The sequence below is a fragment of the Nicotiana sylvestris genome, chromosome 3 (genome assembly GCF_000393655.2).
Source record: "Nicotiana sylvestris chromosome 3, ASM39365v2, whole genome shotgun sequence".
NCBI lineage: Eukaryota > Viridiplantae > Streptophyta > Magnoliopsida > Solanales > Solanaceae > Nicotiana > Nicotiana sylvestris.
The window spans coordinates 111,864,029-111,881,181 of NC_091059.1; positions in this window are offsets into that span (position 1 = coordinate 111,864,029).

Here is a 17,153-nt window from a genome sequence, read left to right on the forward strand (position 1 = left end):
TTACAATTCATTTGATAACCTTTTTAGTCGATGAAATCGTAAAACTATACGATTCATCAGAAAAGGGCATAATAGTTACTTTTTTCTGTATAACAGGATTATTAGTTACTCGTTGGATTTCTTCTGGACATTTCCCACTAAGCGATTTATATGAATCATTAATTTTCCTTTCATGGAGTTTCTCCCTTATTCATATAATTCCGTATTTCAAAAAAAATGTTTTAATTTTAAGTAAAATAACTGGCCCTAGTGCTATTTTTACCCAAGGCTTTGCTACGTCAGGTATTTTAACTGAAATACACCAATCTGTAATATTAGTACCTGCTCTTCAATCCGAGTGGTTAATAATGCACGTAAGTATGATGATATTGGGCTATGCAGCTCTTTTATGTGGATCATTATTATCAGTAGCACTTCTAGTGATTACATTTCGAAAAAACAGACAGCTTTTTTATAAGAGCAATGGTTTTTTAAACGAGTCATTTTTCTTGGGTGAAAATGTTTTACAAAATACTTCTTTTTTTTCTGCTAAAAATTATTACAGGTCCCAATTGATTCAACAATTGGATTATTGGAGTTATCGGGTTATTAGTTTAGGATTTACTTTTTTAACCATAGGAATCCTTTCGGGAGCGGTATGGGCTAATGAAGCGTGGGGGTCGTATTGGAATTGGGACCCAAAAGAAACTTGGGCATTTATTACTTGGATCGTATTTGCAATTTATTTACATACTCGAACAAATAGAAATTTGCGGGGTGCAAATTCTGCAATTGTAGCGTCTATAGGCTTTCTTATAATTTGGATATGCTATTTTGGGGTCAATCTTTTAGGAATAGGGTTACATAGTTATGGTTCTTTTCCATCAACATTTAATTGAATTCAAGACAAGTTATTACAAATACAAGAGCGGGCGGCGCATTGTATGAACCAGCGTGCGGACCGTGTGAATCATCAATACAATATTTGATTCACACGGTTTTCTACCATATGTAGTTCAATTTCATTGTTTTTACTTAACTTAAGAGTTAAGAGAAGAAAAAAAGTCTTCTTTTTTTCATTGTCCAAGAATGTTTTTCAAAACAAACATAGGTTTTTTTTATTTCAGTCATCCAAATTATCTATAAAAAAAATTAGATAGAATAACTTCGACCTTGTCAACTGCTAATGAAAGAACGAAATCCGGGTATATACCAATACCTATTACGGGTAAAAAGATGGAGATCGAAAGAAATAACTCTCGCGGTCCAGAATCAAAAAAAGAATCCTTCGGGGCATTAAATAGCTTGTATCCATAGAACATCTGGCGTGACATAGATAATGAATAAATAGGAGTTAATATCATTCCAATTGCCATTACAAAAGTAATTAGTATTTTTGGAATTAAAAGATATTTTTGGCCGGTAATTATTCCAAAAAATACTATCAATTCGGCAACAAAACCACTCATACCTGGTAATGCAAGGGAAGCCATCGAAAAGCTACTGAACATCGTGAACATTTTTGGCATTGGAATAGCTATTCCGCCCATTTCGTCAAGATAAACAAGGCGGATTCTATCATAAGTCGTTCCCGCCAAGAAAAAAAGTGCAGCACCAATAAATCCATGAGATATTATTTGTAAAAGGGCTCCATTAAGTCCCGTGTCGGTTAGAGAACTAATTCCTATAATTATGAAACCCATATGAGAGACAGAGGAATAGGCTATTCTTTTTTTTAAATTCCGTTGGCCAAGAGATGTTAAAGCTGCATAGATTATTTGTATTGTACCTATTATCATCAACCAAGGAGAAAATATAGAATGGGCATGAGGTAATAATTCCATATTGATTCGAATTAATCCATACGCTCCCATTTTTAATAAAATTCCGGCTAGAAGCATACAAGTACTGTAATGTGCTTCTCCATGGGTATCTGGTAACCATGTGTGTAGGGGGATAATGGGCGATTTGACAGCAAAAGCAATAAAAAATCCAATATAGAATATTATTTCTAAAACCACAGGATATGACTGATTAACTGATGTTTCAAAATTTAATGTTGGTTCATTAGAACCATATAAAGCAAGACCCAAAACTCCCATTAAGAGAAAAACAGAACCCCCCGCCGTGTACAAAATAAATTTTGTAGCTGAGTACAGACGTTTCTTTCCTCCCCACATGCATAGAAGTAGATAAACAGGAATTAATTCTAACTCCCACATGATGAAAAAAAGTAAAAGGTCCCGAGACGAAAATGATCCAATTTGACCACTGTACATTGCTAACATGAGAAAATGGAATAATCGAGAATCTCGAGTAACTGGCCAAGCCGCTAAAGTAGCTAAAGTAGTGATAAATCCTGTTAATAAAATGGGTCCTATAGAAAGTCCATCTATTCCTAATCTCCAATGGAAATCAAAAAAATTGATCCATTTATAATCCTCCACTAGTTGGATTAATGGATCATCCGATTGGAAATGATAACAAAATGCATAAGTCGTTAGAAGGAGTTCTAAAATACATATACATATCGTATACCACCTAATTACCCTATTTCCTTTATGGGGAAGAAAGAAAATTAAGGAACCCGCAAATATTGGAAAAACTACAATTATTGTTAACCAAGGAAAATAATTCGTAGTAAAGACAAGATACACTTGGACCATAAAAACCCGTGCTCAAAATATTGTGATTTTCGAGCACAGGTTTGTCGGTAAAAAAAATTAAATGGATTCAAGTAGAGTTTTCTCGAACGTATCAATAAGCTAGACCCATACTGCGAGTTGTTTCATGCCATAAATAAACTCGGACACTCAAGAAATCTGTTGGACAGGCGGATTCACATCTCTTACAACCAACACAGTCCTCTGTTCGTGGAGCAGAAGCAATTTGTTTAGCCTTACAACCGTCCCAAGGTATCATTTCTAATGAACATAAAGAGAAAATTAGAATAAGGAAGGAAAAGAGAATGCAGGAGAAAAAATGGAAGAGAAAAAGAGCAAATCAAAGAGAAAGCGGACTGTCAAAAAACAAGAAGTTGAGGATTATGAAGAAGAAGAAGTGGAGATTGAGGATCTTACCGAGTTTACCCGGTTTATTGAAGAATCAACTACTGAAAAGGTGGCCAACTACGTAAAAGGCATTGACCTTTCATGTGGTATCACATGGGCATCTGTCAAAAAAGTATTCTTTCCATTTCGACTTAAGCCAAGGGCGGGCCAGACATCTACGCACTACTTTCTTGGAATTCTGCACTTTGAAAAAAAAACTATATATGTGTATTATTCCATGAGCAATACACCACATGAGCGTGCAGTTGAACATGTCCAAAATTATGGCCGGTTGATCCTAAACTGTTTCAAATGCTTGAACTTTGGCACACACAATAAAATTTATGGGAAAAATCTTGTGGAAAAATTTGCGATTAAGTGGATGAACACACCCCTACAGGATAACAAGTACGTGTTTGACATATGTTTACCATGCATCTTATGTTTATCATTTTTTCATTTTGTGTTAACTATTCTTCAATTTTTTTTCATGTTCTTTTAGTAGTGTTGATTGTGGTATATTTACTCTTAAGCTCCTTGAGTTCCGGTTGAAGCAAGATGATGTCTTCAAATTCAATCAAAGTGATGTGTTGACATTCAGGAGAGAATTGTCTGCAAATCTTTAGGCTCATGCAAAGTGGAAAGAAGATAGCGGTTATGAAACTCCAGAAGAGCAGCTAGGACATGACTATAGAGAATATGAAGACACTCTATGTGAATTTTTTCGATAGAGAATAACTTTTAAATGAAAAACAATTTTTTTGTTATTTTTTGAAGGATGTAAGTTAAAACAAAATTAGATTTGTGAATATACATTAATTTTTGTGAATTATGTGATGTCTGTCTTTTAAATTTTTGTTCTATTCGCGTTAGTTAGTCTGAAGTTGTCTTGGATTATATCAAATACTTTTGTCTCTTTTATCATGAACTTAAGTATGTTTTTGTGAAATTTCAGCATGCTTAGTCTAAATTTTTAGCAAATGAACAAAATAATTTCTGCTTGTTTAGGCTGAAGTTTCAGATAAAACTCATAATTAAAGTGTTGACTGTAGGACAAAAACTGTCACGACCCCAAATCCCCCGGTCGTGTTGGCGCCTATCACAATACTAGGCAAGCCAACCCAACGAGTAACCACAGGAGTTCTTTTTCCATTTTTCTAAAACTGTTTAAGTCTTATATCTTAATAAGAAATACATAAATCACTCAAATGTGCGGAAAATATTACAAAAATATACCAACATAGCCCAAACATCTGGTATCGCAAGTCTAGAGCCTCTAAATACAACTAGTCCGACTGTTTAATACATAACAAGTCTAAAAATACAGAAAACAAGGATAGGAAGGAGGAAAGCAGTGTTGCGGACGTCGTGCAGCTACCTTGCATCTCCGATAAGTTCTGGAAAATGTTGGGGACCCTCACTCTGCCGCTCGGGCACCTGGATCTGTACACAAGGTGCAGGAGTAACGTGAGTACGTCAACTCAATAAGTAACTAAAGTAAATAAGGTCCGAGAGCACTGACGAGCAGTTAAAAATCATATATAAGAGTATACAACAGAATATCAAGTCAAACTCAACAGTTTAAAAGCTAGTTTCTTCATAAAACTTCAATTTCAATTGAAATACTTTGAAATCATTTACTTAGCAGTTTTCAACAGAGGCTCATTATAGAGGAAGAGTGAAATCAGCAAAAATGTCACAAAATGGGCGCCTCAGGCAAAGTATCACTCATAAATATAGCCTCTCGGGTAATTCTCTCAGTCACTCGTGACTCAGCTCTCGTCACACAGTACTCACACTCAGCACTCCGCCTCAATAATAACTCATAATAGTAGTAATCATAATAACCGCTGCGGTGTGCAACCCGATCCATAGTTTATAGTCGACTACGCTCACTGGGGGGTGTACAGACTCCGGAGGGGATCCTACAACCCAAGCGTTATATCGCTGCGACGCGTAGCCCGATCCAATATATATATCACTGCGGCGTGCAGCCCGATCCATATAAGTATCGTTGCGGCGTGCAGCCCGATCCATAATATATATATACACATAATATTATTGCGGCGTGCAACCTTATCCATAATATATATAATCCTCACCATAAGGTCCTCAACCCCCCTCAGTCATTAACCTCACAGCCACTCAGGAATAATAGTGGAAATCAGGGAACTCAACCCAAACAGTTTGCACATTTTTAAGAAGTAGAGTGATAAACCCAAGTTTAAACAATAAACAGGTAAAACATGACTGACGATATGCTTTCAAACAAATAGAGTGGGGAAAATAGTAAAAATGCCCCTAAGGGTCTTAAAGATCGGCACAAGGTCCCAAACATGACATACAACCCAGAATATAGTATCAATCTCTAAAATAAGTGATATCATAAGATTTCAAATCAAATACGCGGCTTAATAGTCGCTATGGGACGGACCAAGTCACAATCCCTACCGGTGCACGCCCACATGCTCGTCACCTAGAATGTGCGTCACCTCATTTATCAAAACAATACGAAATGTCGGGGTTTGTACCCTCAGTTCCAGATTTACAATGGTTACTTACCTCAAACCAGATGAAATACTACTCCGCAACGCTTTTGCCTCTCGCCTCGGCCTCAACTCACGCCAGATCTACAAAAATCAGAATCATAACATTATAATATGCTAAGGGAACAAAGCCCATGCAAAAATAATTAAATTATACAAAAAATCCCGAAATTGGCCAAACTCGACCCCGAGCCCACATCTCGGAATCCGATAAAATTTACATCAATAGACTCCTTTTCTCCCCACGAGTTCATACATATCAAAAGTACTAAATTTTGACCACAAATGACCCCTCAAACCCTTGCTCAAAGGTCTCCAATCTCAAGCCCTAGGTTCCCAATTTTTAACCCTTAATTTCCATCAATTTACAAGCCAAATCAGTGAAATAACACCATAGAATCGAGTTTAGGGTCCAAAAACCTTACGTCTATGAAATCCCTCTTCAAATAGCTCCCTCAAGCTCAAACTCGCATGCAAATGGTGAAGAATAGCTCAAAAATCATGAAGGATGGAAAATATACTTTCTGACCCAGGGATTCCACACCTGCGGTCCTATTTCTGCTTCTGCGGTCCAACCAACCGCATCTGCGGTTTTTACTTAAAGGTCCATTACCGCATCTGCAATCACAATCTCGCACTTGCATTACCGTATGTGCGCTCCTTTAGCCGCTTCTGCGGTTCCAGCTGATCTCCCTCTTGGCCGCATCTGCGACTGCATCTCCGCTTCTGCGAGCCCACACCTGCGGTCCCCTAGCCGCAGGTGCGGTTATGACAACATACTAGCTTCAGCTGCAACTTCCAAATTCCTAACTTTCCGCTAACCATACGAAATCACCCCGAGGCCCTCGGGGACTCAACCAAAAGCACAACCAAGTCATATAACACTATCCAAACTTATACCAATCTTCAAAACACCTCGAACAATATCGAATCAACCAAAACACCTCGGATTCAAGCCTAAGGTTCCAAAATCTTCCAAATTCCGCTTTGATCAAAAAGTCTATCAAACATCGTCCGAATAACCTGAAATTTTGCACACACATCCTAAATGGCACAACAGACCTATTGCAACTTCCGGAATTCCATTCTGACTCCTATATCTAAATTTCACCTATCGATCGGAGAACGCCAAAATTCAAACTTCGCCAATTCAAGCCTACTTCGCCAATTCAAGCCTAAATCTACTCCGGACCTTCAAAACACATTCCGATCACACTCTTAAGTCCCAAATCATCTCCCGAAGCTATCCAAACCATCGGAACTCACATCCAAGCCCTATTTCACATAAGTCAACATTCAGTTGACTTTTTCAACTTAAGCTCAATCCAATGAGACTAAGTGTCTCAAACCTCACCAAAACCTTTCCGAACCCGAGCCAACCAACCCGATAACACATAATACCAATAAACATAACAATAAGAAGTAGAACTGGTGGAAATGGAGCGGTAACTCATGAGACGACCGGTCGGGTCGTCACAAAAACTTCATCTTATTTTGGTATGAAGTTTTAGCAAATGAACTAAATAAATTTAGCATTCGCTAGCTTGAAGTTTTAGCTTCAATGTTAAACAAACTATATTACCATAAAGTTTTACCTTCTGCATGTTTACTATAAAGTGTGAGGAAATGAACAAACAAACTTCAGCATGTTCAGTCTGAAGTTTTATCACATGAACTAAATAACTTCGGCATTTTTGTTTTGAAGTTTTTAGGGAAAACTCATTGCTAACCCTCAAGTTGCAGGAAAAAACTTCAGCATATTCAATCTGAAGTTTTTATCACATGAACTAAATAACTTCAGCATTTTTGTTCTGAAGTTTTTAGGGAAAACACATTGCTAACCCTCAGACTGCAGGAGAAAACTTCAGCATGTTCAGTCTGAAGTTTTATCACATAAACTAAATAACTTCAGCATTTTTGTTCTGAAGTTTTTAGGGAAAACTCATTGCTAACCCTCAGACAGCAGGAAAAAACTTCAGCATGTTCAGTCTGAAGTTTTATCACATGAACTAAATAACTTCGGCATTTTTGTTCTGAAGTTTTTAGGGAAAACTCATTGCTAACCCTCAAGTTGCAGGAAAAAACTTCAACATATTCAATCTGAAGTTTTTATCACATGAACTAAATAACTTCAGTATTTTTGTTCTAAAGTTTTTATGGAAAACTCATTGCTAACCCTCAGACTACAGGACAAAACTTCAGCATGTTCCGTCTGAAGTTTTATCACATGAACTAAATAACTTCTACATTTTTGTTCTGATGTTTTTAGGGAAAACTCATTGCTAACCCTCAAACTGCAAGAAAAAACTTCAGCATGTTTTATCTTGATACTTATCTTTTTTATATTTACTTGCTACTTTTTGTCTTGCATCACCTACTTCATCTTACATTTAAATTTGTCTGACCTTATAGTAAATGAGCTGAAAATTTACTTTTGCATTTACAGATAACAAATGAAGTATTTTCGATTTGATTATGTGAAAACTTTTCAGGTTGAAGTTATTTTTTTACTATAGAAAAATTGTGGACTTATTAGACTGAAGTTACATTTTTTTTCATTTACCACCTACTTGTTTTCTTTTACCACCTACTTATCTTGTTACATTCAATTTCTCTGAACATAAAAAAGGAAACAAACCTGAAAAGTTACCTTTGGATTTATAGATATTAAATTGATTAGGTGCACTCTTCAGCTACATTAACAATCTCTTCACTTGAAAATTTCTTAGTCATCCATAGACTTCTATCATATTTATTTAAATTTATATTTATCCTTAGCCTTTTAGCTTTTTTAAAGAGATAATGTCTGCTGCTAGCGGAAGTAGGAATGTAACAATGGATGAACTTATGCAGAAGTGGGAGAGCTTAAAGTCTGATTGGAATAGTAACGTACCAATGGCTAATCTTATGTAGACGTGGGATCAAATAAAGGCTGATTGGGAAAGAATCAGACCATAATATTTTGTCGATGAATCATTTCAGAACATGTTGAATGTTGAACGCAGTTGTGAAGGTTATTCAACCTCGTTTGACAAGGTTGTCCAGCAGTTTGGTTGTTTCAAGTTTCCCATCTGGGACGACTATGCCAAGCTGCAAAACAGCTTGAAGAGTCTTCCTTATCTTATGGACAGAGTAATAGTTGAACAAACTCAGTTGCGTGCTAAATTCAACAAGTTGAAGTGCGATCTCATTAGACTTTGTGGTCTTTTGCCCGAGTATCTTATAATTATCTCTGATTCAGATGATGATAAGATATATCGAGAAATTGAGGAGTATTATTCTGATAATGGTGATGATGCTTAGTTTTTATAATCTTTTTTTTATTTTTATTTTCTATGTGTTTTGTTAATGTTTTTATGGGTCTTTCTTTTGTTTTGCCAAGGTTTTGACTATTGTGGTTTTTTGTTAATGATATGTTGTATTATGTTATATAAATAAAAATCTTGTTTCATTTTTGTGTATAATTGTTTTCAATTTTGAAGGCTGCATTCTCATTTCCCGTTAATAGGCATATATAAGGCTGTAACTATATCTTTTAAGAGTTAGATTTATTTGTGCGGATTTTTTTTGTTCATTTCCTAAAACTTCACGCAAAACATGCTGAAGTCCATTTTTGTAATGATTTCTTTCCAAACTTCAGAGAGAATATGCTGAAGTTATTTAGTTCATTTTCTAAAAGTTCAGTTTAAAGATGCTGAAGTATTGTCCTGTAGTATGAATACTTCATGCAGAAATGTGTAGTTTTTTATTATACATATGTTTTTTTCTCTGTATGTATGTGTGTGTTAAATATATGTATTTCACTTACAGTTTTTCTCACTGAAGTCATTGCGTACTTTTTTAGAATGCAACAAAACCTATAAGCCGCCAACATAAATGAGTGGTTTGTACTTCAAGCAATATATAAAGAGTATTTTTCAATACAAGAGCTTATTATTTTATTTCTATGAAAACAATCACAATTCACATATATCATTCAATAATGAAAGTCTAAATTCAGACCAAGGATTATTGAACATTGGAGTATTTTTCAGCGTGTTTCTTGGAATATGGATGAGATGCTGGAGAAGACAAGCAAGTTGTTCTGTTATGCCCAATTTGTTTACAGCGACTGCATTTAGTAGACTTCAATGGTACTGATTCAGTCGCGGGGATATGCCTCTTCTTTTGTCTTCTTCCTTGTAGAATCTCTACGTTTGTGATTTCTGATTCTATATTTTGTGGTACATCTCATGATTTTTGATCTCCCACAGTATTTGCATGTCTTTTATTTGTTTCGAACCATGTTTCCCTTGAATACCATTTTGAACAATAATAAATTCTCTGCAAATATCCCTTATTAATAGTAGCAATTGCGTGTGGACAGCGTAATTCATCAAGTTAGAATTCCAAGCAGTCACAAGTTCTGTTCTTTAAGTCCACAATGAAATCCATTCCTTCACTATTTATTCTAAACAACATTGAATCAAGATTGAATACCTAAGAAGGAATAAAAAAGTAAAAAAACTACATTAGTGTATTATTTCTTCAAAAAGAAAAAGTATGAAGTTTTTTTATATGTAAGCAGTAAATCATGGTAGCAGGTATTAAAAGCTGAAGTGATTATGTATTAGTTAATTACTTCAGAGAAAACACTCTAAAGTAAATTCTGAAGTTAATAAATATACTCACAAACATTTTGCAAGCCAAGTCCATCTTCTTATTCATCTCTTCTTCTGGCCATATTGATATTTTGTTAAAAGTTTCATGTGCTTTTTTTCTTCGTTCGTAAAACTACTCTCCCAACTTTTCTTGGATAAATCTAACATTCTTAAAACAGGAATCACTCTCGCTTTTAGTAACATGGAATTCATTGATTCTACCATGTTTGTTGTCAGCATATTATAACTTCACCGTGGGAACCACGATTGAACCCATCTCTCTGGCAGCTCTTCCATTATGTAATTCTATGCTTTTTTGTCAACACTTTTGATTTGGGACATTAACTGATTAAAATCTTCACGTTTGTATGACCTTGCAGTGCTTTAAAAAAGATTTATTACCGTGTCTTTTGCATGTCTTTGCTTTAAATTCTTCTCACATTGATAGAAGAAGATATCATGGTGAGCTTTAGGATAAATTTTTCTAATCCCATTTGCGATTTATTGGTTTTTATCTGATAAGAAAAATAGTTCACGATGGACTTGAATTGCTTTTCTCATTTCCCCAAAGAACCAATGTATGCCTCATTATTTTCTAAATCTGCTACACCAAACATAGAGGAAAGATTTGATTGTTTGCATCTTTTGATACAGCAACAAATAGAACACCACGATATTTTGACTTTAAAAAGGTTGCATCTACTGCAATCACGGGTCTACAGTAGCACCAACCATCTATTGATGCCGCAGGAGAAAAAAACATGTAAGCAAATCTGTACAGGCGAAAGACAAAAAAACAAATCATAAGGTGTTAAGTTTTTCAAATAGGAACATTTAAAACTTCAGACTAATGGTTAGTATTGTTTTGCTTACTGATTCTGCTCATCTCTTTTTATGCTAGTGTACGTCCCTGGATTTCTATGCACCATCATGTGTATATATGACGGAAGTTTCTGGTAGTTCTCTTCCAGTGTCCCCCTTATGCAAGCAATAGCTTTTTGAATAGCGCGCCATATCTTGTGATATCCAATGTTAGTTCCAAATTTCTTTTTCATTTCACTTTCTACAAAGGCTGGTGTAACCTTAATCTTTTTATCCCGAACATGTTCTAAAATTTATTCACTTATAAATCGATGTAGCATGCTTCTGATCTAATTTTCTTGCATCAACTGAGCATTTATGGTTGTTATGATATTTTATCACCGTCAAAAGTATGGATTTTTTTATCCTGGTAGCATGTATATTCCAACCACATTTATCCACGACACATTTCAGCTCGTATCTCTTTGAAAATGATCTAACAACAGTGAATTCAACTTTTTGGTTTATCTCCAAGATGCGAAAAAATTTAGCCATGCATTTCTTGTTCTAAAAAATTGATCCTATTCTTACTTCCTCAGGCAATGCATCATGCCTAAGTAATTTACATGGTGGAGATTCTTTCAGCTTTCTCCTCACTCTTTTTCTTGATTTCTTTGAAGTAGTAGAAGTTTCAAAAATTTCTTCAATTGTATCTGTCACGACCCCAAACACCCTGGTCGTGATGGCACCTACCACAGTACTAGGCCAGCCATAACAACATGAACAATATGAAGATCTTTTGTAAAATTTATTTTTCTAAACAGATTAAATCTCAAATCTTTCATTTTTAAAATATCAAAAGAAATACGCGAAAACAATTATGTAAATACATCAACACAGCCCGAATCTGGTGTCACTAGTCATGAGCCACTAAGTACAACTCAACACAGTCTGCTTAGTACAAAATAAGTCTGAAATATAATATACTAGGATAGGAAGGAGAAAGGTAGGGCTGTGAATGCCGTGCAACCTTGCTAGTTCCAGAAATACACAGAAGCTGATAAAAGCTCTCACTCTGATGCTCTGGCACTTAGATCTGCACACAAGGTGCATGGAGTAATATGAGTACGCCAACTCAGTAAGAAACCAAAGAAAATAAAGTCTGAGTGTAGTGACGAGCATTTAAAAATCATATGCATACTTTATCAAGAATCTCAACAGAAATATCAAGTCAAAATCTACAGTTCAATTACCAGATATCTCGTAAAAAATTTCAATTTCAATGAAAATCCTTTAAAACATTTATTCAATATTTTTCAATAGAGGATCAGTATAAAAGAAGAGCGAAAACAGAAAATCTCATAAACAAGCCCCTCGGGCAAAGTATCACTCATAAGTATAGCCTTTCGGGCAAGCCTCTCAGTCACTCGTGACTCAGCTCTCATCAATCAGTACTACACTCAGCACTCCGGCTTAATAGATATCTCGTAATAATAACCGCTGCGGCGTGCAGCCCGATCCATAATATATAGTCGACTACACTCACTGGGGGTGTATAGACTCCGGAAGGGCTCCTATAGCCCACGCGTCATATCGCTACGACGTGCAGCCCGATCTAACACATATTGTTGCATCGTGCAACCCGATCCATATATATATAAATATCGCTGCCGCGTGCAGCCCGATCGATAACATATATATAATCCTCACCATTAGGTCCTCAACCTCTCTCAGTCATTAACCTCATGGCCAGTCGGGCATTTCAGTGAAAATCAGGAAAACTCAGTCCAAACAGTTTTCATATATTAATAAGTAGAGTAATGAAACCTGATTAAACAATAAATAGGTAAAACATGACTGAGGATATGCTTTCAAATAAAAATAGTGTGAGTAAAGTAGTAAAATACCCCTAAGGGTCTAAACAGTTCGACACAAAGGCCCCAAACATGGCGTTCAACCCAAGTTAACAGATTCATTTCTAAAACACATGGATATCATATACAGTATATCAAAATATGCAACTAAATAGTCGCCACGGGACGGACCAAGTCACAATTCCTACGGGTGCACGCCCACACGCCCGTCACCTAGCATGTGCGTCACCTCATTTATCAAAAGAGTAGAAAATTCCGGGGTTTCATACCCTCAGGTCTACATTTAAAATCGTTACTTACCTCAAACCGGATAAAATCCTACTCCGTGATGCCCTTGCCTCTCGACTCGGCCTCAACTCGCCTCGAATCTTTCCAAAATTAGAATCATAACATCAATATACGCTAAGAGAACAAAGTCCATGCGAAAATAATCAAATTACATCAAAAATCCCGAAATTGGTCAAACCCGCCCCCAGACCCACGTCCCGAAATCCGATAAAAATCACATTAATAGAATCTTTATCCTCCCACGAGTCCATACATACCAAGAACATCAAAATCGGACCTCAAATGACCCCTCAAACCCCCAATTTACACTCTCCAATTTCAAACCCTAATTCTCCAATTTTAGGCTTTAAATCCCACTAATTTCATGTGTAATTAGTTAGAAATCACCATATAATCGAGTATTGAGTTCAAAAACCTTACCTCCAAGTGTTTCCCTTCGAATCCCTCTTCAATCCCTCTCAAAAAGCTTCAAAACCATTCAAAAATGGGGAGAAATGAGCTAAAAATCGCGAAGATGGGTTTTTATACATTTTGCCCAGGCATTTCCTTCTTCGCGAACGCGACCGCCCTCTCGTGTTCGCGTAGACCAAACCATACTGCCTCTCCGCTTTACTCTTTGCAAACACAAACACTGCCACACAAACGCGATGTTGCACCAGCCCAGACTTTCGCGAACGCGACCCTAACCTCGCGAATGCGTAGACCAAGGACCTGGGGGTCCCCAACTGCCTCACTCTCTTCGCGAAAGAGACTCCACTCACGTGTTCGCTATGGACACTCTGGCTCAGCCTTCGCGAACGCGGGTCCTACATCACGAACACGAAGAGAAACTCTCCTGCCTCACTCCACATCCCTTCGCGAACGCGAGATCCCTCTTGCGAACGCGAAGAACAAACCTCTACAACAGAAAACCAGCAAAATCTGCAACTCTCAAAACCAAGAATTTGGTCCAATAACCTCCCGAAACTCACCCGAGGCCCTCAGGACTTCAACTAAACATGCCAACACATACCATAACATCATTCAAACTTAGTTGAGCCTTTGAATTACTCAAAACAATACTAAAACACCAAATCAACCTCAGATTCAAGCCTAAGAACTAGAAACTTTCAAATTCCACAAACGACGCCGAAACCTATCAAATCAACTCCGAATGACCTAAAATTTTGCGCACATGTCACAAATGACACTACGGACCTACTCCAATTTCCGGAATTCCATTCCGACCTCTATATCAAGATTTCCACTGCCATCCAAAAAATGCCAAATTTCCAATTTTGCCAATTCAAGTGTAAATCTACCACGGACCTCCAAATTACATTCCGAACACGCTCCTAAGTCCCAAATCACCTAACAAAGCTACCCAAACCATAAAAACCAAATTCCGAGATTGTTTTCTCACAAGTCAACTTCCAGTTTACTTTTCCAACTAAATGGCCAACTTAAGAAACTAAGTGTCTCATAACACTCCAAAACTACTCCAAGCCCGAACCAACCCACAAGATACAATGAAAAGTATCTGAACAACACATAAGAAAGCAGAAATGGGGGAAACGAAGCAGTAACTCATGAAACGGCCGTCCGGGTCGTTACATACTCCCGCTCTTAAACAAACGTTCGTCCTCGAATGAGTCAAGAAACATACCTGAAGCCTCAAATAGGTGAGGATATCTATTTTGCATCTCCCGCTCGGTCTTCCAAGTAGCCTCCTCCATGGGCCAACCTCTCCATTGCACTTTCACTGAACCTATATCCTTTGATCTTAACTTTTGAATCTGACGCTCCAAAATAGCCACTGGCTCCATATCATAAGTCAAATCACCGTCTAACTGAATCGTGCTGAAATCCAAAACATGAGACGGATCACCAATATACTTCTGAAGCATAGAAACAAGAAATACCGGATGCACACTCGACAAGCTGGGTGGAAAATCAAGCTCATAAGCCACCTCCCCAATCCTTCGAAGCACCTCAAAAGGCCCAATGAACCGAGGACTCAATTTACCCTTCTTCCTAAATCTCATAACATACTTAATGGGTGAAACCTTCAATAGAACTTTCTCCCCAACCATGTAGGACACATCACGAACCTTCCTGTCAGCATAACTCTTTTGTCTCGACTGCACTGTACGAAGCCGCCCCTGAATCACCTTCACCTTGTCTAAAACATCCTGCACCAAGTCTGTACCCAAAAGCCTAGCCTCGCCGGGCTCAAACCAACCAACTGGAGATCTACACCGTCTCCCATATAAAGCCTCATATGGAGCCATCTGAATGCTCGACTAATAACTGTTGTTATATGAAAACTCTGTGGGCGGTAGAAACTGATCCCATGAACCACCAAAATCAATGACACAAGCGCACAACATGTCCTCCAATATCTGAATAGTGTGCTCGTACTGCCCATCCGTCTGAGGGTGAAAAGTTGTGCTCAACTCAACCTGAGTACCCAACTCTCTCTTCACGGCTCTCCAAAACTGCAAAGTGAACTGAGTACCTCTATCTGAAATGATAGAAACTAGAACCCCATGCAGGCGAACAATCTCTCGGATATAAATCCCAGCTAACTGCTCCGAAGAATAGGTAGTACACACTGGAATGAAGTGCGCGGACTTGGTCAGATGATCCACAATCACCCAAATAACATCGAACTTCTTCAAAGTCCGTGGGAGTCCAACTACGAAATCCATGGTGATCCGCTCCCACTTCCACTCTAGAATATCTAATCGCTGAAGCAAGCCACCCAGTCTCTGATGCTCATATTTCACTTGCTAACAATTGAGACACCGAGCTATAAATCCCATAATGTCCTTCTTCATTCTCCTCCACCAATAGTGCTGTCTCAAATCCTGATACATCTTCGTGGCACCCGGATGGATGGAATACCGCGAGCTATGGGCCTCATCTAGAATCAACTCCTAAAGCCCATCCACATTGGGCACACATATCCAGCCATGCATCCTCAATACTCCATCATCACCAATAGTCACATCTCTGGCATCGTCGTGCTGAACTATGTCCTTAAGGACAAGCAAATAAGGATTATCATACTAGTGCTCTCTGATGCGATCGAACAAGGAATATCGAGAAACCACACAAGCTAAGACCCAACTAGGCTCTGAAATATCCAACCTCACAAACCGATTGGCCAAGGCCTGAACGTTAACTGCAAGAGGTCTCTCCCCAATAGGGATATATACCAAGCTGCCCATACTCACCGCCTTCCTACTCAAGGCATCAACCACTACATTGGCCTTTCCTAGATGGTACAAGATAGTGATATCATAATCCTTTAGAAACTCCAACCATCTTCGCTGCCTCAAATTGATATCTTTTTGCTTGAACAAGTGTTGGAGGCTACAATGATCAGTAAACACCTCACAAGACATGCCATAGAGATAATGCCTACAAATCTTCAACACGTGAACAATGGCAGCCAACTCTAGATCATGAACATGATAGTTCTTCTCATGGGGCTTTAACTGACGAAAAGCATAGGCAATCACTCTACCCTCGTGCATCAACACACACCCAATACCAACTCTCGAAGAATCACAATACACTATATATGAACCTGAAGTTGATGGCAAAACTAACACTAGAGTTGTGGTCAAGGAAGTCTTGAGCTTCTGAAAGCTCGCCTCACACTCATCCGACCACTTGAATAGAGCACCCTTTTGAGTCAATTTGGTCAAGGGTGATGCAATAGATAAAAACTCCTGAATGAAATGACGGTAATAACCTGCCAACCCAAGAAAGTTGCAAGTCTCTATGGCTGAGGACGGTCTGGGCCAACTCTGAACCGCCTCTATCTTTTTCGGATCAACCTGAATACCCTCACTAGACACCACGTGCCCTAAGAAAGCCACTGAAATCACATTTAGAGAACTTTGTATAAAGCTTCTCCTCCCTCAATCTCTGCAACACAACTCTCAAATACTTTGCGTGCTCCTCCTGACTATGCGAGTATACCAG